The following is a 27,113-nucleotide window of genomic DNA, read 5'->3' on the forward strand; positions in this document are numbered from 1 at the left end:
TGCAAGTGTGGAGGGGAGGAAATATCATTAGCCAACTACTTTACAAATTCCCATGAACCCAAATAACCACAGACTCCTAATCCAATTTATATCATTTTAATATAAAGCCACAAATAGTTGGACATTTAAATACCTCAATATGAGAGTGTCGAAATAGATGGGCACAAATACAATTACAAATCTACGAATAATATTTAAGCAGTGCAACATGTCCAAGATAGCCAATTCCAAAACTGAGACGCAAATGATAATCGAAACCTGTTGAAAGTTGAATGATGACAGGACGGAAAGTTAGAGAATACTTATTTATTGATCATCTACTGTCCAAGGCATAGCCTGAAACCCCAACATTCTAAGGTGCTTCTTTATTGACCATCCACTCTCCAAGGCATAGCCTGAAACCCCAACATTCTAAGGTGAGCTCTCTCCGGGGGGATCCATGGTTAGGGGCAGGGGAGGGGTGGACGGAATGTAACAAATGGGGAACAAGATTACAACAAAACCACATCCAGAGTCTCTCCATTAATGGATAATAGATACTACACTATCTGTCCCTACAGTACCTCTATCGTGGCATCCCTACTTAGCATTTCTTAGGCAAACCCCAGAAAGGTGCCAGCATGTGAAGACTTCCTAAGAAGCACATTCACGTTATATGGGTCGAGTAGCTTAAAGCTATAGAGCTCGTTCTAAGATGCTCTCTCCTCTCCAGGTAAGGCAGAAGTTCTTGGGCTCTGTCCCTGTCTCTAATACAAAGGTGAAAATCACACCCATAAAAGCATCACATGACTATTTTGTCCAGAAGAACACCGCCTCGTAGGTAACTTTCCATGAAGCAACAGTACGTCCAGGTTCTTGCTCGACGACCTTGGTTCCTAGGCCTTTCCAGACACAAAAGAAATACTCCTTCATTATCAGCTCCGCTCATTCAAAGACATCCTCTCCTCCCTAGTCTGTCTAACTCCTGGAAAAAAGAAGTTATCCTAAATAACGGGGATAAATTCTTGCACCTGCAAAAAAACATGAAAGAAGCTTTTCCATGGACACATAACTCTAATTAACGGTATCACTTACAGCAAACAAGGGGAGACGAAAGTTAGGCCTATTGAGTTCAGCTAACATAAGAACAGTGCCCACTTTTAAAATACAAACATATATTAATCATTAATATGCACACAGTCTTTGAGCCCTTTTATGAAAATTCATTAGTCATAAGTACATTTCACAGCTTTATAATTCACCTAAACACATACATCTAGTACTTAAATTTTTTGATTACATAAAGAAAATACCTAACACTTCACTTACATGTTGTTACACTTCACATTCTGATACCTTAATGTGAATACAACAATAGATTATATGTGGGTGCAGACTAACCATGATTATAGTGCACCCCTACAAAATAAAGAGCGATGTTGCTGAATATATGTGTTTCAATAAGCGTTTTTAAGCCAGTTCTTTATATGGTTGATAAAATTGGTTAATTCTTAGCAAGGTTTCCTGATTGTTATGACTCTGAAGACAATAGGTACATTCACTAGCGATAATGTCTGCCTGATTTTACAATTTAATCTATTCCTTTGGTTTGTTTTGCTATAAAGCATCCCTTACATTTCCTTTTAATCTCCACTTTCTGGTTTGTGCTGACTCTGTAACTGGTGGAAGGAATCGTTACTTTTACAGAGGCTTCAATGTAATCTGCTGAGTCTTCTTCCAATTTTGAGCCCTAGCTCATTATTGGCTGCCATGCACTTGTTGCATGGATCACAAAGGTTTTCAAATGGGGACAACACTGAATGTGATTTGTAATGGAACAGACGCTGGGAGGAAGAGTTCTTCAATTTTAGCTCTCAAGGAGGGCGATTGATCTTGCCCACCACGGCTAGGAAAGAAGTACTGGGGTAGCAGAATTAAGGAGTGCTGGACACGCGATCTGCTTGGAGCGTAGGGCTAGAGACTTTCCTAGGGGTAGAGTGGAAAAATTCTGTAATTGGAGAGATGACAAATGCACGCGCTTTGAAGAGAATACATTGAGAGCGGGTTGCCAGTGTAGATCATTTAGGTGGGAGGAGATACAAGAGAGGATAGAAAGTTCGATAAGGAGATGAGCTTTTTAATTTTGTACTATTTGCAGTTGATGGAACAGGTGTACCGGAAGACACTTTTTACATTCAAAGTCACATTGTTGCTGAGGACCTTAGCAGCTATGTGGCATATTTTAGTTTGCTTAAAGGTTTCAAGCACCCCCAAGTAGATAATGTCTTCCTTGATAACTGAGTGATCCTTAATATTCCAAAATACCTGCTTTTATACATCTTTGTGACTGGCCAAATGAGAGGTACATGCTATATATAAAAACAAGACACTTGAAATGCCTTTGTGTAATTCTTTACCATATCCATAATAATTGCCGACTTCTATGGAATTTGTGAAACAGAATTTTGGGAAGTACAACAAAGGAAACTAATGTCATGTCTGCTGAATTTATTACAAACATCTATGAGACATCATGGGAACATTTAAAATATTTTCTTTATTTAAGCATAAATTCTTTCAAGGGGGTGGGAATAGGTGCTAGAACATTTCTTTATGAGTGCATTTGAGAGTTGAATATTCAATTAGCATGAGTAGTCTACATCCGACCACTTACTTTCCAGAAATCCTGTATCTTGCTTCATTGTTTGTGTAGTTGTTTCTTGCAAATGTTCTATGGGCTCTGCTTTCCTATAGTAGGTGAAAACTTGAGAACCTTATAGATTTCTAAAAAAGTTTAATTAATATTTCTCTTGGTCATGTTCTGTAGTTTTGTTATTCAATGTGAATTGAAATTAGTTCAGACACCTTGATGTGAAATTATGAGCTACGCCCCAAATCAACACCACAGATATGGATCAAATGCAACAAAATACATTGATTTCAAATTGGTTTGCGCCATGCCTTTTACATAGCCCTTTACTCCCGAACTATAGCTATTGAGGAGTTAGGAGAGAAACATGGGGCCAACCCTATGGTATCATCGAGAGGTCAAAGTGTATAAGTTATCATTTTTGCTACCCGTGGCATGTTGGTGAACGAAATGTCCATGGTCAGAGGAGGCTTATGTCCTTCAGGGCATGGGCCAATTTGTAGATTAGCCCCTGCCTGGGTGCTGGAGTCTAACCAATTTTGCCTGCAGGGCTTATGCTCCAGCCACTGGAGAACCAATCAGTTTGTTTGGGAGAGGAGCGTGAGTAGTCAGTTTAGGCTGGCCAAAGAGGCGACACAGTGGTTGCTCAGTTGTGGCAAGCCTGCTGTCTCAAGTGGATTCTAGAGACAAGGTGTAACAGAACAATAATACCTTCTACATATCCAGCATACAGTTGAAAGAGAAGCTTTGTTTTGGGGAGTACAGCTTATTGGCCCTGCTCATATCATGGTAAATGTACAATTGTGACTCTGCTTTAGGTCTGGCTACAGAACGCTTTAGTTTCTTGTAGACCTAATGTCACCAGTATGCACACCTCACAACATACAACATAGACCATATAAAATAGCTTGGAACATACAGCATTCAAATAAAGACTTTCAGAAAACCTTTGTCAGCTATCAGTTTGTTTGGCTGAACCCTTTAATGCATTGGCTTGACGGGCTTTCCATCAGGCTTTGGAACAGCCCACAACATTTTACAGATGGTTACATAAAGATTGATTCCTGGTAAAAACAATGTTTTACGTTGTGCAAACACCCCCACCCCACATTGCCTCACTACTGCAGGAACCACCATCCTCATTGGAGTCACAGACTGGCGGTGCGGTGGATTATGCAAAAAGTTGCTTTTGTAAAAGCAATTTTTGTAAGGCGGCATTACTTACCTGTGCCAAAATGATACAGTATCAGGCCACAACAACTCTCCTACACCACTGTTCTTGCTGCAACCAAGTCCCACTACCCACCATCATCATCTGGAAGCCTTTGATTTCTGGGGCAGTGGGTGACATTGTCTTTTCATTCAGTCCACGGTCAGCTCTAAAAGCAGAAACAACTTTGGTGACTATTCTAATAAGACCACAATAGGTGTGCACTGTGTCAGCACAGTGTGAATTAGTCATCGAAGCTGTGTTTTACACTGTTGGGGATGACTGCATACAGGAGAGGAATAGGCAATGCCAATAGGTCTGGCTTTGAAATGCTAATAGATACAAAGACAAGCATGCACATTTGTGAATGCTGGTGTTTGCCATTAGCATTTTAAAGCTAGAACTATTGTCTTTGTGAATGCCTCCTTTTTATCTGATTTTTCGAGTAAATATTATGCTTTGTCCTATGTCTTAGTAGTTTGTATAACTCCCCCAATGCTCTCAAGTGCAGAAGGCTAACAAGATAAATATTTGTTATTCATTTTAGAAAATCCTGCAGAGGGTATTGCTAGGGCACGGTATGTAGCCATACACACATCTGGTTTCACGGTTTTTATGAGATATTTGTGCTCAAACTTAGTTTTGCTTGTGATAAACCTATACAGTTGTGTTAAGTGAAACAGCAATCAACTTGAGCTACTGAAATGCCCACTAATGGGAATTTATGTGATTTTAGGTATATGAGACACACCTGGGAGGGAGCTTAGGGTGGGGGGAATAGTTGGCGTTAGTTTATAGGTTATGATGTCGAGCAGTGAGTATACGGTTTAAAAGAAATGGTTCTGGAGCACTGATTCCAAATTCGTTCGTATCACCTTCTTATGGGATTGGGGAAACAGGGATGTTGGACTATTGTAATGATGCGCTAGAATACTGTTGATATGTATCCGCAGCCCATAGTACATTTCATTTTGGTGAAAGTAACGTCTAATAACGATGTAAACTGTTGAATATCTGAAAATAACAATAAAGTTTGTTTAAAAAAAAAAAAAGGGAATATATGTGATATTATACTCGCAAAATAAAATTTGACACAGGCTTAAACATAAACAGACCCTGCCTTAAAGGTTGACCCATGACCAGTCAGTCCTATCTTCACGAACATGCTATTTGCTGGCACTTCTTCCTCTGTTCAAAGTGACAAGTTCTGTAACTCACTGCAGATAAGGGACTGTTCAATTCAAAACAATGGAAATGGTCTGGCTGCTCCATAACAGACGACTCCCTTACTCTGAATACTGAAGAACCAATGCTAGACCTTCTGAGCCATGCTCCCGTACTCCTGGAATAGGGGCCTCGGTGCCCCCGCCCCAGAGTCCTGCATTGGTGGCTACAGCCAAACATACTTAAGGATGATGCATTTAGAGGGGAAATAAGAAGAGTGACAAGCGCCTATTTTGATAATAACTGGGGATCCACTAGTAGAAGGAGGACAGAATGGGAAACTCTAAAGTTTGTGATGCGTGGGGAATGCTGCACCAGAGCGCGTAACTTGGGGCGCCAGTTGGAGAAAGATCTGACTCAGGCAGAAAACACCCTAGCGAGGCTGCAGAGGATGGAGCCTGATGGGAATACACAGGAAGAATCACTATTACACGCCCAATGCAGAGAGGGAGAGATATGGGACAGACTAGTTTGTATTGATCGACACGAATACCGTCAACTGCTTCACTGGGAGGCGGACAAGTCAAGTTGCTTACTAGGATGGTTACTTAAGTGCAAACGCCCCCCCTCCCCCTTATACTCTCACTCCGCAAACCCGATGGCAGCTACATCTCCACACAATACGGTATTAATTCCCTCTTACACACTCACCTATTCTCTGATGGAGCAAGGACTCGTATAAAAGAGACTTGCTCGGATGAAATCCTCTCACATAACTCGAAACACTGTATTAATTGAGTATTGTGTTAACTAATATGCACTACATTACATATTTTAGCAGGATAAAGCTTGCTTACGGTTTTACTAACAAGTACCCCGAGTGAGACTTAAAATGGCTGTTAACGCGGGATTTATACTGCGCATGCGCCAACTGCATCTCTGCAGGACGACGTTCTTTCGCTTGGAGGGAAATTTCTGCACCTGCGCGATTGCATCTCAAATGGCCGCTTGAGAGCTCACATGCTAAGCATCTGCCTTGCTGAAACTAAAACATGCTATTTATTAAATGCTAATGCGAGGAGAGTTATTATAAGTAAATGGGATTAGAGTAGAGATAGGTGTTATGCAGTGAAATCATTTTATTTTAAATGTAATATGTTTCTCTTTGACCTCTCTACTAGTTCGTATTTGGGCCTCCAAGTGAGACAGAAGTCCATACTTCATGTGACTCCTCATGCAGGTGCAGTAATAAAAAGTTAGAAGCCATGATGTCGTTCTTGATTCCCGTCCAAGGTTATCTTTGCTACATGTCCTGTTAACCAGATGGACATCCTGCATATTGAACAGACAACTGTTATATGTATTCATTTTTATTGATAAAGATGTGAAATGTGGGTGGGAAATAAAGCTTGGGAAAATAAATTAATGGGCGGGAACATTAAACAAAGAAGCAAAGAAAATTATTAAAAGTTAGCATGGTGTGATGGATCATCCCCCTTGCCTGTCAAATCAGAATTAGGAGTTTCATAAAGTTGAAAAATTATTGGGTGATACATGAGCACAGAAAGGTATAATTGAGGTAGTTTAGTTAGTTAGTTATCGCAGGGGAATGAAGTGATGCTGAATCGCAGCAAGACCAGAATGCTGAGAGAAAGGGATGCTGTCCAAGAGCTGAGCGAATGCTGAAGAAGAATCAATTTGCAGAATTTGAATTTTAAGCCAAATAATTAGAAGAAGATCGCAGAAGAATCGAGGAGGGAAATAAGGCGAATAATTAGAAGATCGCGGAAGAATCGAGGAGGAAGATAGTGTCAGAGAGGGGTGTGACGCAGGCATCGGATCTAGAAGAGGTCATCTATCCTGTCCTGAAACCTGTCCTGAAATCTTTGTCACCTGATCTATCCCAGGGAACCCTTCCAGCTCCTTGGCCAAGGGGTTGGTTTTCACATCATTCTAGGTAAATATACTTCTGTGTAGTATGGCCTGGTACTGCTCTCTCTATCCTCTCCTTTCTGAGTACTGTCATTGTGAAATCCCGTTTTAATATAGATGACTGGTTATTGGATTAATTGACTTTTCCTTCCTTGGAGAAATGGAGTTTGTACTGTATTTTTGGCTTTGGCTCACATGAATTTAACTAGATAAACATTTAACACTTCTTCAGAGTCTGTGATTATTTCAAATATTAGAAAAGAAATTCACTTAAGTCATTTTACCACCAACTAGTTCCAACTAATAGGTCCATTGACCAGAGGAAAGAACTTTTTGATCAGTGAAAGATTAGTTAAAGAATGACAGGTAACTAATCTTATAAAAAGGATTTACAAAAATTGATCCCCAGCAGTATTTACTAGCCTATGTGAACATGTGTGTTTATGGGCCCAGGTGAGTATATGGTGTTTGAGTACCTGAGGCTGGTAACCCACTGGATCACCTCTGTGAACAAAGAAGAGGCTGAGGTGACCCCACACATCCGGGTTTGCTTTCTAAGTGATCTCACACTCCCTAGCCATACCAATTGCCAACGCGAGGGACTTTAGCAGACATCAGACTGGAAGACCTACAGGAAGCACTGGCCTATATGGCCCGCTGTAAATCTCCGGGCCTTGATGGTCTACCTGTAGAATATTTCCAAACATATGCGGACATCCTAGTTCCTCGGCTCCTGGAAACCTGCAGTAGGCCAGCAGGAAGGACTTTTACCGCCATCAACAAAAGAGGCTCAGATAGTTATGCTCGCTTAACCAGGTGGGGACCAAAGCATAACAGGTTCATACCGACCATTATAAAGGCTTGGAGTAGACATGAAAATACTGGCAAAAGCACTCGCAATGCGTTATAGTAGAGTTATCAAACATCTAGTCCACACAGATTAGTGCGGTTTCATGCCTGGCCGGGGCACGCACATACATTTATGTAGACATCCTGCACCACATGGCTAATATGTTTATCAGCACTGCTGTGTTGGCTATAGACATTGAAAAGGCATTTGATACTTTACGATGGGATTACCTCTGGGAAGTGTTGACGAGAATGGGCCCCGGCCAGGAATATATCTCCTGCGTGACGCAATGGAGGGGTAATTTCTGAAATTCTAATAATCGAATGGGAACTAGACAAGGATGCCCATTGTCCCCGCCCTGGCAATAGAGCCCTAAGCAATTAGACTAACAAGGGACATGAATCATTGGGGAGTTCAGTTGGGTGGCCAGATACACGTTGTATCCTTATATGCAGATGATGCCTTACTATATCTAAACCTCCCGTAGGAGGCAATGCCCATTCTTATGGAAATCCTATCGGATTTTGGAACAGTGCCTGGACTGAAAGTCAAAAAACGGAAATCAGTCCTATTCCCACTTTCCACTTTAGTAAATGCAGAAGTAGCTGACCTCCCCCCAGCAGAGTTCCAATGAAAGTGTGACCATTTCTCACATCTGGGCATACAAGTAGCCCATTCAGCAGATGTGCAATTTGCATTGAACATAGGGGCAGTGCTTACGGGTTGACGGTCATCAATTAACTTCTGGATTTGCCTCCCTCGTTCCATCATGGGCGAGTAGCCCTGGCCTGGATGGTACTCCTACCACGCTGCCTGTACACAGTGCAGAATTCCTTCTGCATCATCCCCAGATCTACTTTTGAGACCCTTAATCGCCTCTTGCTATTAAGGCTCCTTGTTTGGGCTAGAAAGCGCTGTAGGGTAAAACTGGAGATTCTGAAACTAAATACTGAATAGGGGGGCTGAGTCTCCCGGACCTTCGTCTTTCTACAATATGCAACGCTCTGGTGTGCGGAGGGCCCTAATGTGGAGAACGACTTCCTGGTGGAGTAGGGATAGGAGACTAGTTTACCAAGATATCTCATGATGGGATCTCAGACACCCCCGGAATGCCCGTTTGTGGTACGTCAGGTAGCAGGAGCATGGGAACGAGCGGTCGCACTGGTGCTGCGTAGGGCACCATATGCTCGAGCACTACCATTGCAATGGCTGCGTAATTTTTGCCATGTACAAACGGTAATTAATTTGATGAGCTGGTTTGAAGGCGGGTGCCTTACTGCGGGTGAATTATATTGTAATGGGTCTTTCCTCTCATTTGCTGAAGCGCAGGAATGCTTCGGGATCCCAGGAGGGCATTTTCTACACGCAAATCTCCCACGCACTACATGAAAGATATAGACTTCCTTCCCCGAGGAACCAACAGAGTCCCACACCTTGCTGGCGATTTTAGACCCAGCTACCCACAGGGGATTGATCTCCCATTTATACCGAACACGTGAGGCCGACCGCAGTATCGACGCCTCTCGTGTCCGAGATAGATGGTTCACTGACCTACTGACACCCCTCACAGATAGTGAATGGAAGCAAGTGTTTTCACCGGTCTTCTAAGTGGCCAACAACGCTCACTTTAACTTATACAATTTCATTATTTGCACCGCACATACATGACTACTCACTGATTAGCGTGCATCAAAACAGCGTGCTCCTCGGAATGTCCCTTTTGTGGAACTGAGCCAGCCACGTACCTTCACATGACATGGGATTGTCCTCAGCTTTGGCATTATTTGTTAGGGGTATTGGAGATGCTTCGAGAGGCGACAGGCCTTCGGATCGAGGAAACAGTTAAGCATTACCTTCAGGGATCTTACCGACCCCAAAGGCTAGGACCAGAATACAACATAAATTTGTGAACTTGGGACTAGTGCTCACTAGATGCAGCACAGCAATACACTGGCCACAGCCAGTGCCCTCTAGACTGTCCAAATAGATAGCTGATATGTGTGAATGGGGGGTGGCTGAAGAGCAATGTCTGCATATGGTCCGTACGGATGAAAATTCTGAACGGGATCTAGAGACATGGGGATTATTGCTGAATAAATTACAGACCCCTGAGTAGGCTGTGGGACCTGATACCCACTCACAGACTGAGACCCCTGGCACACAGACGGGGAGTGGTGGAGGTTCCCCTAATAGCCCAGATAATGCCAATCAACATAGAAATCTTTAGACTTCTCAGGCGATGGGGGGACCAGACTAGGCACTGCAGGGGGAAGAGATCTGAGATCTGATTTTGAGGGATGCAGGCTACCCCCTGTGGCCTGGGCTGCCACTTCACTATACATTATGGGGAATACACAGGGGCTAGGGCCCGGTACCTTGTTACCCAGTACACCAAAAATTCATTTGAAGAGGAGGAGGGATGGATATAACTGTAAAATCACGTCGGTCCTTGATGTCAGGTGATATGGAGGAGTGCTGCTCGGCCAACTGCTGACCAGTTTTTGCTTATTCCTTTTAGTAGTTATGTGTTTATAGATAATCTGGATTGCTGTTATTCACATATCTAAAAAATAGGGATGTGCAGCTTTTTTCATGTTTTGTCTGTAATATATGCTTTGGCATAAAATTGTTCAAAAATAGAAAACAACGAAAAACAATTATGTCCTGTTTCCATGAGATATATGATTGTACTGTATATTGCTGCTACGTGTGTGCCGAAATTAAAATAAGTTAAAAAAAATAGGAAAATGGTACTTTTAGAAAGTTGGCATTTTCCTGTCTTAAGATGTTTGGTGCCTGCAGCCTATCTTTGAGTCACAGGACCGGGTGTAGTTGACAGTTTGGGTTTGTTTATTCCTCCCGGACAGCCACACTCAATGGGGAGCTTAGGTGTGACTAGATGAGCCACTAATGCCAGGATGGGAGGAAGGAGATAGGCTCTGTCCTGTATCCACACAAAGAACTGCATACCCTCTGCAATTAGTCTAGAGCCAGGAAGCCAGGACACCTGTGCTCTTCAGAGGTATGCCTCTAGATGGTTCTCCCCACTTCAAAGGCAAAACTGGGTATGAAAACTGGACCTCAGACACAAACTCTTCAGTACACTTCTGGAGCTGTGGATACTCTGCCTAGAAGAAGGACTGCTGTGCTGCTGAAAAGACTGCCACTCTGCTGGATTGCTGCCTTGAAGGACTGCTGCTCTGCCGTGTTGACCTGCTGCCTGTTGCTCTGGGTCCTACCAACCATGTTGCTAAGTGTGCGTCTATGTAATAGCCTCGCTACAGAGCATTGCCCATCTAGAATCAAGTGTTCTAATGATGAAACAATCAATGATAAAGGTGATGGAGATATAGTTGAACCCACTATACACACAAAGATGCTTTCAGTCATCAGATCATATTTTCCAAAGGCTTGCTCAAGGGCACAAAAATGCAATGAACACCTCATGGCAATGGCTAGTTCTATCAACCAGACCTTACGAGTAAAGAAAGAGAGAAAAACAAAAAATGCCCTGTTCCCATGATGGAGAAGGAAGGCACAGTCACATAGGCAAACTCCAGAACCATTCACCGAAAGCTTACATCAACCTCAAGGACAATTAGTGGATAACAATTCAGACTATTAATTACATCACAAATGATTTAATCCAGTTTAAGTCATTCCCACCCACTTCTTACCATACATAACCTTTCAAACAGATAAAAAAACATTAAAGAAAATACAACAGCAATAGAAGACTTCTCTGCACAAGTCCTAAACCTCATAAACTCAATGAAATGAGTTAAACTCATAAAAGTAGACTTCAGATATGACATCCAGGAATATGAAAACTATGATAACATAAGAGAGGTGTTGCTCCTAAAAGCTGGGGCCCCATTGATACACTGTCCAGGCTCTACCTATATGCCCCTGCTGAACCGAAGGTAGGTGCAGACATCAACAGGAGCAGTTATTTGGCTCTTTGTGGCCACCGACTATGTTTGGAAAGTAAGAATTTCCCATTACACCAGGTAATGTAAGTATAAATATTACAGATTTTGGCAGTACACTTGCTAACATATTGACACTTGTACTTTCTTTGGCACACCCGCTTGCCTTCCAAAGCATTCTGGTACCTGCAGAGTTCCAAGTTCGCAGTCAAATATTGTTGATTGGTGGGGGTTGTAGGGGGGGGGGGGTTAGTGTCTGCTCACACTGCCCTTGTGAAATCATTTAGCTATCTTTGTTGACTTTTCGCCATGTAACACAGTTTTTTTTGTTTTTTGGCAGTCATTGAGCAGGAATCGTCTCCCTTTCCGGGTGGAAGATGCCAGTATACAGTTCATATTTTGAGCAGTAAGCACGCATAACATTTCAATAATGTATGCAAGAACACATATACACGTAACATATGTAATCATACACATTCAGTACCTCCCAGAAAACAAGTAAAAATCATTTTTCGAAAATGAATACAATTATTGAATGTCAAACAAACTTTCTGTACTGCATAAATTGGGAGGGCAAGCCAGGAATTCAGCTGTAGAACTGAACGTAAGCCATTATAAGAGCCCAATTTAAAAACTGAGAGGGTAATGAGATTTGCATTCCGCTGTAATCCGCAAGCAGGCGGTCATAAGTGCTATGAAGACTGACTTCTGCTTCTTTAAAGGAAGGAATGTATTATCTAATATGGCTGTCTAGGTCAACATTTCTGTGTTCCTGCCTCAACAATGACAGAGAATAGTAAAAATAGATCGGCAATAAAGGCTAAGTATGGGTCGGAGCAGAGCATAAGAATCTAAGCCCCCCCTCTGATCTGGCATCTAGGCAATTTACATTGGTTATGCCTCATTTGAAAAGTTGGCAGAGAGCTACTTTGCAACAAGATTCTTCAGCAATAACTGTACTGAATTCTTCCAAAGACACAGACGTAACATTGATATTGTGTTAGGGTTTGATTTGAAATGTTAGGGACTAAAGGTGGACTGATGGATTAAACCCTCTCTGCAGGGCCATCCCCAACCTTTTATGCCCTAATCCTCCTGGTTTCTGATTTCTATTTTGTTGCACTCTGCACACCTAACCACTTCTAACCAGGGCAATAGTGCTTGTGCTCTCCTCTCACCTTCAAACATGGTAAAATGGGCTTACAGCAAATTGGCACATTCATTTTACTTGTACGTCCTTAGTAAAGTGATACTACAGGCACCAAGGACTGGTAAGGCAAATGCTTCTAGTGGTCCTGCAGCATCGACTGTGCCACCCACTTCACTAACCTTTTAAAACATGCCCCAGGCCTGTCATTGAAGCCTGTATGTGCAGCTTTAAACTGCCATTTTGACCTGGCAAAATAAGCCTTTTGCCAGGCTTAAACCTTCCCTTTTAATACATATAAGTCACACATAGGGTAGGCTCAAAACAGCCCATAGGACAGGGTGCATTTTATTTAAAAAGTAAGACATGTATTTTTAAGTTTTATATGTCCTAGTAGTAAATAATTCGCACATTTGTTTTTCACTATTGCAAGGCCCACCTCTCTGATAGGATAACATGGGTTACCTTAATACGTTTAATAAGTCATAACTTTTGATTGTGAACAGGTAGGGAAGTCATGTTTGGTGTCTAAGGGCTTGTCATTTGAAACCCTCTTAATGGTAAAGTCACAGTTCTGAAAATGCCACTTGTAGAAAGTTAATATGTCGAATGGGGGTGGGCCCAAATGCTGGCAGCTAGATAGGGCTTATGCAAAAACAGAAAAACGTTGTATCTAGCTGTCGCTTATGTTGCTGTTATCTACTTCAACAGACTTGGACCAATAAGTAATTTAATGGGCAAGGCTATTTTTTTAACCAACATTCTGTACTTCTCATTTAATTTTTTTCCAATTTTTGTATCAGAAACAGGGAAAGCACTTTTTTTTCAACAATACATTTACAATCAAATAATGAATAGTCACACACAAACAACGTAACAGACAATACGAATACAAAAATAATTGGTAGAAAATAGATTACAATATTGAACCAGTCATTAATTTCTCAAATGCAGCAACAATAATCATGATTTGGTTTTGCAATTCATAAAGTCCGTCTAAAAGTTGCTGCCCACTGGGAACACACATTCAGGATACAACGTACTTGTAGAAAGTTGGCATTTTTTTTTCCTAACCATTTGGTGCTTGCAGCCTGTCCCTGGGTCACATCTAGATGTAGCTGTCAGTTGGCCTTTATGTATTCCTCCCAGACACATGCACTTCAAGGGCACTGGCTCAGGTCACACATAAAGGACTACACACTAGCCTATTGTGCCTCCAGGGAGACTAGGACCAGGGCAGGAAACTCCAAACACCTCTGTAAGCCAGACACTCCAGAAGCTTTTTACATTTCAAAGAGGGCACCACCTAAATTAAGAGGGCCCTGAAACCACTCTTTAGTACTCTCTTGCACAGGTGAATACTACAAAAGAAGGACTCCTTGCTGCCCGCCTGCTTGAGGCCTGCACTGCTTGCTGATAAGGAAGACTGGATTTACACCCTTCATCCCAGAGTGAAGTGACTCCAAGGGTGAGCTGTCTGAACTCCTGTTCTGAGTTAGAGGGATCTAACAAGATCCAGAGGTCTCCCAGCATCTGCCTAGCTGACCTACTGCCTGGACTGCAACTGAACTGCCTGCGCTCTGCTGGCCTTAGCAAGAGTGAGGTCTTGATCCCCAAAAGGTGCCTCCCCAGGCCCTGCACCTTTGGCTGCATCGGAGTGCACACCTCTGACTCAAACAGAACAAATCCTTATGGTTTTCGCTCTCCATGACCATGAATGGGTCAGTTTTCACCAACAGGGCAAAACGCAAAGCTCCCGCAAACCGGAAACATCTGTGATGTTCTCTCTGCTCCCCGTGGCCTCCTCCACCACAAACAGAACTCTTCATTCTGGACTTCAGAGAGTAACTTTTTCACTGAGACTAACCTGGGCTCTGTAACCAGCCACGCTCCCCTGCTGTCGGCCTGAACATGTGACTTTCACCTAGTCTCGCATGACAAGATAACTGAGAGTGACATTATTGTTCTTTTAGGTGCTACTTACCTGACATCTTTGAAATTGCATATCTCCAGTTCTACTGATTAAAGTTTTGTCAATTTTGTGTCAAATAATTTATTATACATTTTACTCTAGTTTTCTCAGTTGGTGGGAGATTTTTCTTGTGGTGTTTTTTCACTTTATTACCGTTTGTGTGCTGCATAAATTCTGGTTAAATGAGTGACGTTTTGTGGCTCATCCTGACAGGGATGTGGCTGCTGCTTGAGTAGGGTTTCACTGCTCCCAATCAACAACCCACTTTCTCACATTGGTGCTCAGTAGTGGGATTCAATAATTCAGTTTATGCAGTGCCAAACAGTTATTTTGTATAACACAAAAATCCAATATAAATAATTTGATACCAGATTCAACCACTTTAAATTCTCCTATTTTCTCTTAAATTGTCCATTTTTCCAAATGTAGGTTGCTTTATAAATATGTCCCAGGCCTTCCATTGCAGCCTGTATGCGCAGCTTTAATTTGCCATTTCGACCTGGCAAAATGAACCTTTTGCCTGACCTAAATTTTACGTTATAATACATATGTTACCCCTAAGCTACTCCCTAAACAGCCCATAGGCAGGTTCAATCAATCAATCAGGTTTTTAAAGCGCATAACTCACCTAACAGGATTTAAAGGCACTGGGGGGGGATGCAATTAGCTCTGTAGGTCTAATGAAGAGCCAAGTCTTGAGGTCCGTTCTGAATTGGTTCAGTGTCAGGCTTCGTCCGATGTGGTGGGGGAGTTCGTTTCAGATCTTGGCTGTGAGGTAGGAGAAGGATCTGCCAACCGCTCTGGCCCTGTGGATGCGGGGGACCATGGCTAGGGATAGGTCGGCAGAGCAGAGGTTTCGCTTGGGGGAGTGAAAGGAGATTTGTTCGTTCACATATTGGGGTCCGGTGTTATGGAGGGCTTTGTAGGTGTGTGTGAGCAGTTCGAAAGTTATTCTTCTTTTGATGGGGACCCAGTGGAGGTCGCGCAGGTGTTGGGTGATGTAGCCATGTCACCGGATGTCGAGGATAAGTCTGGCTGCGGCATTCTGGATGGTCTGGACTTTGCGGAGAAGCTTTTTGTTGATTCTGGCATAGAGGGTGTTTCCGTAATCCAGTCTGCTGGTGATGAGTGCGTGGGTGATGGTCTTCCTGGCATCAAGGGGGATCCATTGAAAGTCTTGCGAAGTATGCGGAGGGTGTTGACGCAAGTTGAGGACACAGCGTTGATCTGGCAGTTCATGGTGAGTGAAGAGTCGAGTATAATGCTGAGGTTGCAAGCATGGTCCTTTGGGGTGAGTGGGTTTCATAGAGCAGGGGGACACCAGGTGTTGTCCCATGCGGAGGGGGTAGAGCCAAGGATGAGGACTTCTGTTTTTTCCAAGTTGAGCTTCAGGCAGCTGCTGCTCATCCAGGTTGAGATGTCTTTAATCCCTTCTTGGCAACTGCGCCTGGTGATGTCGGGTTCCTTGATTAGGGAGAGGATGAGCTTGATGTCATCGGCATATGAGACTATGTTGAGTCCGTGTTTTCTGACGATGGTTGCAAAGGGGGGCACGTAGATGTTGAAGAGCGTGGGGCTGAGGGAGGATCCTTGGGGTACTCTGCATCTGATCTCTGCATCTGATCTCAGAAGGTTCTGAGAGGCAGGGCAGTAGTCTTATTCTTTGGGTTCTGCCTCAGAGGAAAGATCAAATCCAGTCAAAGGCCATTCCCTGGATGGCGGAGTCATGGAGTCTGGCAGCTAGTGTGTTGGGTAACAGTGCTGAAGTGCCGAAGGTCCAGGAGGATGAGAGCTGCTGTGGGACCTTGGTCGAGGAGGGCGCGGATGTCATCAGTGGCTGTTATGAGGGCGGTCTTGGTGCTGTGTTTGCTGCAGAATCCGGATTGAGAGGTGTCTAGGATGTTGTTGGTTTCTATGAAGTGTGCTAGCTGGGTGTTGACTACTTTCTCGATGACTTTGGCAGCAAAAGGGAGTAGTGAGATAGGCCTAAAGTTCTTGAGATCTTTTGGGTCTGCCGAGGGCTTCTTGAGGAGGGGTTTGACTTTGGCGCGTTTCCAGTCGTCGGGGAATGTGACGGTCTTGAGGGAGCAGTTGATAGTTTGGTGTAGTTTGGGTGCGATAGTGGTGGTGTCCCTGTGGGAATTGTCAGTAGGTGCTCTGGAGTGGATGCTTTTCATTGTCTTTGCAGTGTCTTCTGTGGTGAGAGTGGTCCAGGTGAGAGGGCCTGTTGGATGGTGTTGCTGGGGAAGTATTGGGTGTTGTAGGTGATGCATGCTTTCGGGGTTTTGCTGTTTCTCCACGTTTTCTCCAGTCATTGGCAAGAGCGCTTGGATTCTCGGAGGTCCGTGGTGAACCAGGTGGCTTTCGTGTTGTGTCTTCTGGTGGTGTACTGGCGGGGGCAAGAGTGTTGGTGCAGTTGGCGATCCAATGGTGGAGGTTGCTTGCGTCTGTCGTAGTAGTGGGAGGAGTGTAGCAGAGTTGCGGAGGTGAGGTGTTCTTCAGAGACTTTTTTCCAGTTTCTGCATGGGAGGTGTGGCCTGTGCTTGAGTGCGGTGGATTTCAAGAAGGAAAAATGGATGAAGTGGTGGTCTTTCCAGAGCGGTTCCGTGGTTTGGTTGAAGCAAATGTTCTTTCCTCCTACAAAGATAGGGTCAAGTGTGTGTCCTGCCGTTTGCGTGGGGGTGGAGATAAGTTGTCCAGTCCAATGTTGGTGAGGTTCTCCAGGTGGGCGGGGGTGTTGGGTTGCTGAGGTTGTCTAGGTGGGAGTTCAGGTTTTCGAGCAGTATGTAGTTGATGGAGGCAAGGGCGTGGGGGGCGATGTAGTCTGCAATGCTGTTGGTAAAAGGGGAGCGGGGTCCGGGGGGGTCTGTAGGCGAGTGTTCCGCGGAACCTCGTTCTGGGGTTGGGCTGGATCTGGAAGTGGATGTGTTCCATGAGGGGTGAGTGTCATCCGAGTTGGCAGTTGTTAGTCGGAGGGAGATTTGGAGATGATGGCGAGACATACTTCTGGGCAGTTGGGACTGTCTTTCCACAGGATCTTGTATCCAACTGGAATGGCAGTTGCGATGTCTGGAGCGGAGCTGGCGTTGGTCCAGGTCTCTGTGAGGAAGATGACGTCGGGCGAGGGAGTGTCGAGGAGGTCCCAAATTTCTACTGCGTGTCTGTGCATGGAGAGTACGTTGAGGAGGATGCCGCTCAGGGGGTTGTGTGCGGTGGCGTTCCGTGTGTTGATGGTAGCTGTTTGGGTCCGGAGGCGAGTGAAGGTGCTGCAGCAGTGACTGCAGGAGATTGGGACGTGGGTGTTGCTCTGTGTCGAGAGCTGTCAGTTGTTGCTTCCAGAGTTGAGTGCTGGGAGAGTGCTGGGGTCATAGTGGCGGGAGGTCGGGGGGCCAGGGTCCCTAGCGCTGGTCGCGGTCAGGTCGCAAACGGCATGCCTGCTGCACATGTCCACCACTAAGTAGGGTTCGGAGGAGGGGGAGCAGCTGGGAGTGGGAACACGCTGGGGGGAGGGGCCGCGAGGGCAGCAGCAGTGGGAAAAAACAGGAAAAAGAGGCAAAGAGGAAAAAGGCAGAAAAGAAAAAGGCGGAAGAGAAAGGCAAAAGAGAAAAGACAGAAAGGCTCACACCCACCAGCAGACTAGCAGAAGAGCAGGCTCCTCCACAATACCAACAGGGATGAGGCACAGGCAGAAGCCTGTGGGTGGAGGAATGGCTCAAACACCAACCTGGACACAAGAAAGTGATAAGGGCAGTGCCATAACAGCGGAGCTGCGCAATGGGAGAGCAGTTACTCTGACCAGAGGTCAGAGGTCTTGATGTCCTAGGCAGGCAGCGACCACCATTAAGTAGGGGTCAGGGGAGGGTGAGCAGTTGGTAGGCGGAAGGTGGGAGAGGTAACATGCTGGGGGAAGGGGCTGCGGGGGCAGCAGCGGTGGGGAAAAAACAGGTAAAAGAAGCACAGAGAGAAAAAGGCAAAGAATATAAAAAAGCAGAAAAGAAAAAAGCAGAAGAGAAAGGCAAAAGAAAAAAAAAGACAGAAAAGGCTGACACCCACCGAGCGGACTAAGAGAAAAGCAGGCTCTTTCACTAGACCAACAGGGATGAGGCGCAGGCAGGAGCCTGTGGGTGGAGGAGGCCCTCGAACATCAACCTGTGACACAAGAAGGTGCTAAGGGCACTGTTTTAACGGCAGAGATGCGCGAGGGGAGAGCAGTTACTCTGACCATGAGGGTGCAATGTATTTGAAAAGTTGGAGATGTAGTTTTAAGTTTTATATGTCCAGGTAGTGAAAAACTTTCAAATTCATTTTTCACTGTTGCAAGGCCTACTTCTCCCTTGGATAACATTGGTTTGTTGTCTTACATTTATTAAGTCAAAACATTTGATTGGAAGCAGGTAGGGAAGTCATATTTGGTGACTGAGGAATTGTACTTTAAAACCCTCTTTAATGGTAAAGTCACTATTCTGAAAATGCCACTTTTAGAATTTTGACAGTTTCCTTCTCTAACCATTTGGTGCCTGTAGCCTGTTCCTAGGTCACATGACTAGGTGTAGTTGGCCATTCTGTATTCCTTCCAGACAGTGTCACAACAGTGGATCTGTGTGCTGGAAGGACGGGCCATCTCTAGTAGGGTGGGAGCGGAGTTGCCACCTATAACACTTGCACTGGCTCGGCTCACAGACAAAGGAAATCACACTAGCCTATTATGCCTCCAGACAGACTGGAACCAGGGCAGCAAGGCAGGAAATTCCTGTTACTTCCCTCGGGAGAAAATCCCAGAAGCTTCTCCCACTTCAAAGTAGGAACCAGGTATAAAAAGAGGACCCCCAGACTCACTCTTCATTATACTCCTGGATGTGCGAATACTACAGAAGAATGAAGTCTTGCAGCCTTGCTGCTTGAGACCTGACCTACTCGCGGAGAAGAAAGACTAGATATGCACCCTTCATCCCAGACTGAAGTGACTCGGAGGGTCAGCTGTCTGACCTCCTGTTCTGAGCTACAGGGACATAGCAAGCTCTGGAGGCCTCCCTTCAGCTTTCCAACTAACCTGCAATTCGACCTGCAACTGGAAGTGCCTGAGCTCTGCTGGCCTCTACAAGAGTGAGTCATTGATCTCCAAGAGGTGCCTCTCCAGTTCCTGCGCCCTTGCCCTGCATCAGACTGCACTCCTCTGTCTCAAAAAGGAAAACTCCTAAAGTTTTGGGCTCTTTGCAACTGCAAATGCCCCATTTGCACCAAAACTTGCCACCTGCACTGACCACCAATGCGAAGCTCCGATGAACCTGACTCCTCGCGCTACAGCGACCAACAGTGATGACCAGCAACATCAGATCTGCTCTCCGCGCTACGGCATCAACAGCCCATGGTGACCGCCAATGCAAATCTTCAGCAAACAGCCATCCATGAAGCCCGCTAGGATCTTTTTAGCTGCAGTGAAGACCGTCTCGGATGCCCGCCTACTCTTCATGCTACATCGATGACCACCCAAGACATTTTCACTGCTTCTCGCAGCCTCCTCTACTGCAAACAGAATGCTTTGGGCAGGACTTTAGAAGGTACATTCTCCAGGGAGACTAACCTGGTCCCTGTTTCTGGCCTATACTCTATCATAGTCGGCCTGAAATTGTGACTTTCACCCCGTCTTAGTTGACGAGATAACCGCAAATAGTGCTTTATGTTTTTAGGCACTTTACTTACCTGCAATCTTTGAAATAGCATATCTTTGGTTCTACTGATTGGATTTTTGTTGTTTTGATGTCAGCTGATTAAATTGGACTCTATTTTTCTAAACTGATGTGGGATTTTTCTTGTGTTGTGTTTTCACTTTACTACTGTTTATTTGCTGCATTAATACCTTACAGTTTGCCTCTAAGTTAAGCCTGACTGCTTTTATGCTAAGCTATCAGAGGGTTAATCACAGGTTAATTTAGTGAATGTTTGTGGTTCACCTTGACAGAAATTGTGCTGTTGCTTGAGTAGGGTTTCACCCTCCTCAACCAAAAACCTAATTTCTCACATGGACTATTTTGTCAATAAAGATTTGTTCTGGTGCTATCCAAAAGTGAAGGAGGCACATTTTGGGCATACACTGTATAGTTAACCGCGTGGCAAATTGACCGATTAACAAAAATTTCTTGCAAAATTTGCAACTTGCAATATAAGTAATCGGCTTTCCACCAGTGAAAATCTACAAGCAAATAAGCAATTTGTCACAAGGGTTTGCAGTTGATATGGGCTATAATCAAAGTTTGCTTGACTGGGCGAAGGAAAGCAATAAAACATTAAAATAAGGAGCAAAACTAATTAAAAATGCATATCTGAGTTAGAAAAGATACTAAAAGTATCAGCCAAAAAAAACTATTAAAGAAAACTAATATTGCAGCAAATTGAACATGATTAAAAACCCATTCAATGTTATGAATGGCGACATTGGAGCTGATATTAAATGCTTGAATGAAGTGAACAAAAATGTGGTTTTAGAAAGGCAGCAATACTAGAGAAAATCACCAGGGGCTGACAGCATAAATGAATCATGAGCCAGCACCATTTAAATGACACAAAAGCCTATCATATTCATGGGCAGATTCAAACTATTTGTTGGAGTTATGTTAGATTACTCGCACCTCTCCAAGGTTCTTAATAAAACACTCTTGAAACTTCAGCTAAAAACATGGCACAGAGGACGCAAAGAAAATGGCGCATGGCTGCCCACTGCATATCTTATTTAAGCACATTCATTTAAACAAATCCAGTGACAATTGCTCTCAATAGAATAATAGACTTTTAAACTCAAGGCAACGAATTTCTAGACTGAGGTTACAGGTCATTCATGCACGTTAGCAAAGAGAGAGTGACCATGGTTTTCTAAGAACCTGGTGGGCGATGAATGCAGGAATGGAAGACATTCTGGGCATTCATGACGTGTTTGTCACATTGTTTGTGCTGGTTTCGCATTAATTGTACCGTGAGCCTCCTCACTCAAGGCATGTTTTTTAATTTTTATGGGCAGGAAAAAAATAAGACATCTATAAGTTGCATTTGAAGAATGAATAATCAATTTCCAATTAAAAACATACATCAAAGTAAAACATTGATATTAATAGAATAATAATATGGAAGTAGGCCTGCCCCTTGGCTTCATTCAGCTATTGGAATCACTGTTGGTAACTTTGATGCCGTTAGGGCGTGAGTTTTGTAGCTTGTGTGTTTATTGGTCGTTATTATTGCGTACTGTGTACAATTATGTTTGAGATAGGCCATCATCTTTAAATTACTGTAACAACAATAAACCTACCACCACTACATCTTCACATCTTAATTGAGTTTGGGATTTTGGTCCGGATGTACCAAGCATATTTACGGTCGGAAAACTAACTCTTAGGCCCTGATTATGAGATTTTTGTGGAGCTGTGGTGTGGCGGTGCAGACTGCCGCACCACAGTACCACAATAGCTCGCGCATCTCACCCGCCAGATTATAACTTTTTCATAGTCTGGCAGGCGGGCGGAGTGCTTTTCCCATGGTGGCGCATCTTTTAAAGGCAGCGGTGCCGTTAAAAAAGGCAATTCAATGAGACCACACTACAAGGTTCCTGCACGGCATGGACTCGAAAGTCCAAGCGTGCAGGAACCTGTGTGCATGCGCACTGGAGGGTACATGTCATGCCCCCCTGTGTGCATCTGCATATGTTTGAGGCACAAGGGGGGCCTATAGGGTCCCATTTGTTTCCTCTCTGCCAGGGTTTTCATGGTGTTTGGACCGCCAGTGCAGCGGTGGTTGGATCCACCACTGCAGTGCCATCACGAGTCTGACGGGCCTAGAACAGGGCCCTTAAAATGGAAATGCAACCCTATATTGATTCAGTATTTGGAAGGAGCATTATTTTTTAGTTTTATGTAGTGCAAACCCAACCCGAAGATATCAGGTATCAGAGAGATTTACATGAGAACCCGTTTCATTACAGATGGACACATTACTTTTTGTTAGCCACATGAAGATTAGGTGATTTGCCCAGAATCACAGGAGGCTGAGTTGCCCTGTCGAGACTCGAACCCGGTTCACCAGCTTCGAGGTTGACCACTCTAGCCGCAAGGCTAAATCCTCTCCCCTGTTGTAGGCGTCCCCTCCAAATACTGAATTGGTATGATGTACCTGGGTCCAAATCAATGGAAAATTACTGATTCCCGAGTAGGTGTGGTAAGCCATTCGCAAAAGGAAAAAGGTGTCCTTGAGATCATTTCCCATTTGTGAATGGTAAATCACATCAGTTCCATCAGATTTTTGTGATCTGTAATCGTACATCTGGTCTTATGTTCTCAAATTCCAGGAAATGCTACTGAGTAAAGTTTTATAATCAAGCTAAGCAGACTATGCACATTGTTAGGAATTCCAAGCTCCAGAACCACCACTGCTGCTGATGAGGAAGGGTAGGAGGCAGTGGGTCCTCACTTTGAAATTGCGCTATAAAGCCCCGCTGCATGCCCTGCTGGAGGGAAGACTCTGTGCATCATTGGGGACTTCAAGGCCCAGAATCATCACTGGTGCTGAGGAGGAGGGGGTGATAAAGGTGAGCTCTCACTTTCAAATTGTGCTAGAAGCACTGCCCTGCTGCAAATCCCAGAACCACCACTGTTACTGAGGAGGAGGGTGAAAAGGAGGCAGTCTTACACTAATAAATCACAATTTACAGCACTGCTGCTTGCCCGTTGCTCCAGAGATTCTGGACATCCTTGGGTAGTCAAAGTCTCAGAACCATCACTGCTACTGAGGGGGAGGAGAAGTCACGCCCTCACTATCAAATTACGCTATTAAGTGTTGCTGCCTGCCCCACAGCTTGCAGTACAGGTAGGCTCCGCCCGAGCATAGCCCAAGTCAAAGGCGGGCATGTTCTTGCCTGTCATCTCCCAGAAGAGGCCAGGTAGGCCACCGCCCCCCCCCCCCTTAGTTTTTATTTTACCTGATTGTACTCTTATTTTAGTATTGTTGTATTTCTACTTTTATGGAAGGTGTTTTTTCTCCAAAGCCTTTGAGGTCTCTCCCTTGCATTTTTTATACAAGGTATAGTTTGCTCTTGTTGGGCTGGTTCACTATATATTGATTCTAACTTCATATTCAGCATGCAGAAGTATTTAGTTTGATTTTGGTAGCTGGAGGGTTATTAGTAACACAGTATATTGTATTTACCTTAATGCTTGTATTATTGGGGTAGTTGATGTTTGACTTAAATGATTTGACTAAAGTAATTTGGGTTACTTTTACAAATAATTATATTTTATTTTAAATATGGTTATAAGGAAGGCCACAACACGTCTTTCCTGCTCACAAGCAGGACAGAAAGGAAGCATCCGGAAATTGTGCAATTGAAGCTTTGATAGATTAAAAAGGGGGCAGAATCACTTTTACATAAAACAAGCTGAACTAAGGACGCTACCACAAAAGGGAAAAGGTGGTAAAATGATTTACTGTGAAATTCAAATTTTCATACCCATGTGTCCTCAATCCATGTTTGGTGAGGAACACAGAAAAACCTGTCAACAGCAATGGGTAGTGGAAATAGAGTCAATAACAAATAGAGACTTTGTCTACATTCAGCCCAATGTGATATGCTCTAATAGATTTGAGTCACTTTTGAGTATTCCTGTTGTACAGCCTTGATATGGCACTGCTGTTGTGGTTTAGAAATTAGAATGTTTTTGCTTTCTCAAGGTTTGATCACAGAACGCTCATATAAATCCTGTGAGGATGCATGTACACTAATTACCGAATTAAAAGTTAGAAATAAGTGGTCTTAGAGTGCCTTTAAATTTACTCATTGATTTTGTTAAAAATGATTGTACCAAAAATCCTAGAGTAAGGTTGCATCATTAATTGCACTGCACCTGATCTCAAGAAACCAGTTGGTAAAACGCAAGGAGCAGATTTCGTTGGTAAGACTATGACTTTTACCTCTCAACACAGACCGCTAATATATGCAGTTTATACATGGTTGCTGGGGTATCCAGACTTAGTACTGCTGAGGAGAGTCATGACAGACATGTTATAACATCTGAATAGGTACTCAGACATAGGAGAGGTATGTGTTGCATTTAGGATCAGGTTCTCAAGGAGATGCAGAGAGATGCTAGGTAAAATAACCAAGTCTTTATTAAGTACAGCGGTACATCTCAGCCACATCTGTGACTGTTCTCCCACACCTAAGAGCTGGCACTCACTGAAGCTCAGCATAGAACTCTTAGGGATCAACATTCCAATCCACAGCATCATTATCATAGTGCAATTGACAGGGAGGAGATTCCATTGAAAGAGAAGGGGGAGGAGTAATGAAGAAAGAAACAAACCTGAAGGAAGATACCACACATCCCCTTTATTTACAATAAAGAACCTCTGTATAATGAAGCAACCAATTAGGAAAGGCGAAGTGAAAGGAATTACAGGATGAAGGAAAACACAGTATGATATTGTTGCACCAAACGTGTTACTACAACTCTTCTTGTAAAACATGTATGAAGAACTATACTGGGCAATGTGTCGAGAAGCTTGTATGCTTTTATGTAGTGGTAACCACATATTCTTTCAAGAAATTGGGGGGGGGGGGGGCAGTCATCCTACCACTTGATCTAATGGAGAGACTGACCTACTCACTGTTGTATTTGGGGGGAGTATTATTTCCTTTGGGTGTCCCTTGCCCTACGCTAGGATTTCTATTGGGGTCTGTGCACTTTGCAGTCTTCTCATGTTCCAAATTCTCCCATCTTGGGTTTTCACAGCATTTTTTAGTAGTTTCACAACCTTCATTTACCTAGTGAATTTAGGCCATTTCACGTTCCCCGTGGGAGCTTTAGCCTTAACTAGATCACCTACGGTTTTGGTTCCATGTATTCTGTTGTACTTTTCCCTCTTGTGTGTGTTCTCCCACTCCTTGTGCCACTTCATCCACCCAGGTACTAATGTCAAATTAGGCTTTCTTACTTTCATTAGTTCAAATGCGGTTTAATTAGAGGTTTGATAGGGCGATAAGCTGTATGCTTCCAACTGTTTCACTAATTCTTCCTTCCAGCATAATCCAATGACCTTAGCTAGTTGGATGCCCTCTTTGATGGATCTATTGAATCTTTCTATCTTGAGAGACGAATTAGACTGCATTGTAAATTAATATAGTGTTGGGCAATCCCTCTCTCGGAGTACATTTACTAGAAGGTTTATGAACCTTCATTTACCTAGTGAATTTAGGCCATTTCACGTTCCCCGTGGGAGCTTTAGCCTTAACTAGATCACCTACGGTTTTGGTTCCATGTATTCTGTTGTACTTTTCCCTCTTGTGTGTGTTCTCCCACTCCTTGTGCCACTTCATCCACCCAGGTACTAATGTCAAATTAGGCTTTCTTACTTTCATTAGTTCAAATGGGGTTTAATTAGAGGTTTGGTAGGGTGTTAAGCTGTATGCTTCCAACTGTTTCACTAATTCTTCCTTCCAGCATAATCCACTGACCTTAGCTAGTTGGATGCCCTCTTTGATGGATCTATTGAATCTTTCTATCAACCCCGTTGGTTTCTGGGTGATACAAGGCACTTAGTTTGTCTTGAGAGACAAATTAGACTGCATTGTAAGTTAATATAGTGTTGGGAAATCCCTCTCTCAGAATACATTTACTAGAAGGTTTATGAACGTTTCTGCGTTGACCTCAGAAATAAACTTTATTTCTGGCCATCTGGAGTAAAGGTCAATCAATACTAGTATGTATGGTGACTGCCTTTCACCAGTCAAGGGGCCCACTATATCCAGTGCTATATCCTTCCACTGGTGCTCCAGGAGATGTCAACAGTGTAGAGCAGGAGTATATAACTTCAGGACTTCATCACTTGATGTGCATGGCATACACTTACGTATTTTCCTCTCTATGCATACATCCATATTTGACCACCAGAAGTTTAGGCATAGCTTCTGCTTTGTTTTGGTAATAGTAACATGGCCCTCATGTGGAAAAATCAACGAGTTTGCTCCTTACAGATATTGGGAGCATTAATGTGGTGGACAATCATCAACTATAGACAACTTCTCACAAATCATCAAGCCTGACTTAAGATGTTCATCATGTCTCTCTCGCCCCACCTAAACCTTTCATTGATATTTCACATGCCATTTGCAAAAGTGGGTTAGATTTCAATTCCTGTTTCCTCTGAGTTTCTTCAATGGCCCCTTGTGTTATGACACATACGTTGTCTTTTTGCATTTCTAACTCCTCTTCCTTCTATTCCACATCACCCTTTATTTCTTCTT

At 43.7% G+C, this 27,113-nt stretch overlaps 1 protein-coding gene across 2 annotated transcripts in view; it reads right to left on the reverse strand.

The window, feature by feature from the left end:
• Positions 1-27,113, reverse strand: part of RGS7 (regulator of G protein signaling 7) — a 1,943,194-nt gene that overhangs the window by 785,429 nt on the left and 1,130,652 nt on the right. The gene's annotated exons all lie outside the window — the stretch shown is intronic.

The sequence above is a fragment of the Triturus cristatus genome, chromosome 6, assembly GCF_964204655.1.
Source record: "Triturus cristatus chromosome 6, aTriCri1.1, whole genome shotgun sequence".
Classification (NCBI taxonomy): Eukaryota; Metazoa; Chordata; class Amphibia; order Caudata; family Salamandridae; genus Triturus; species Triturus cristatus.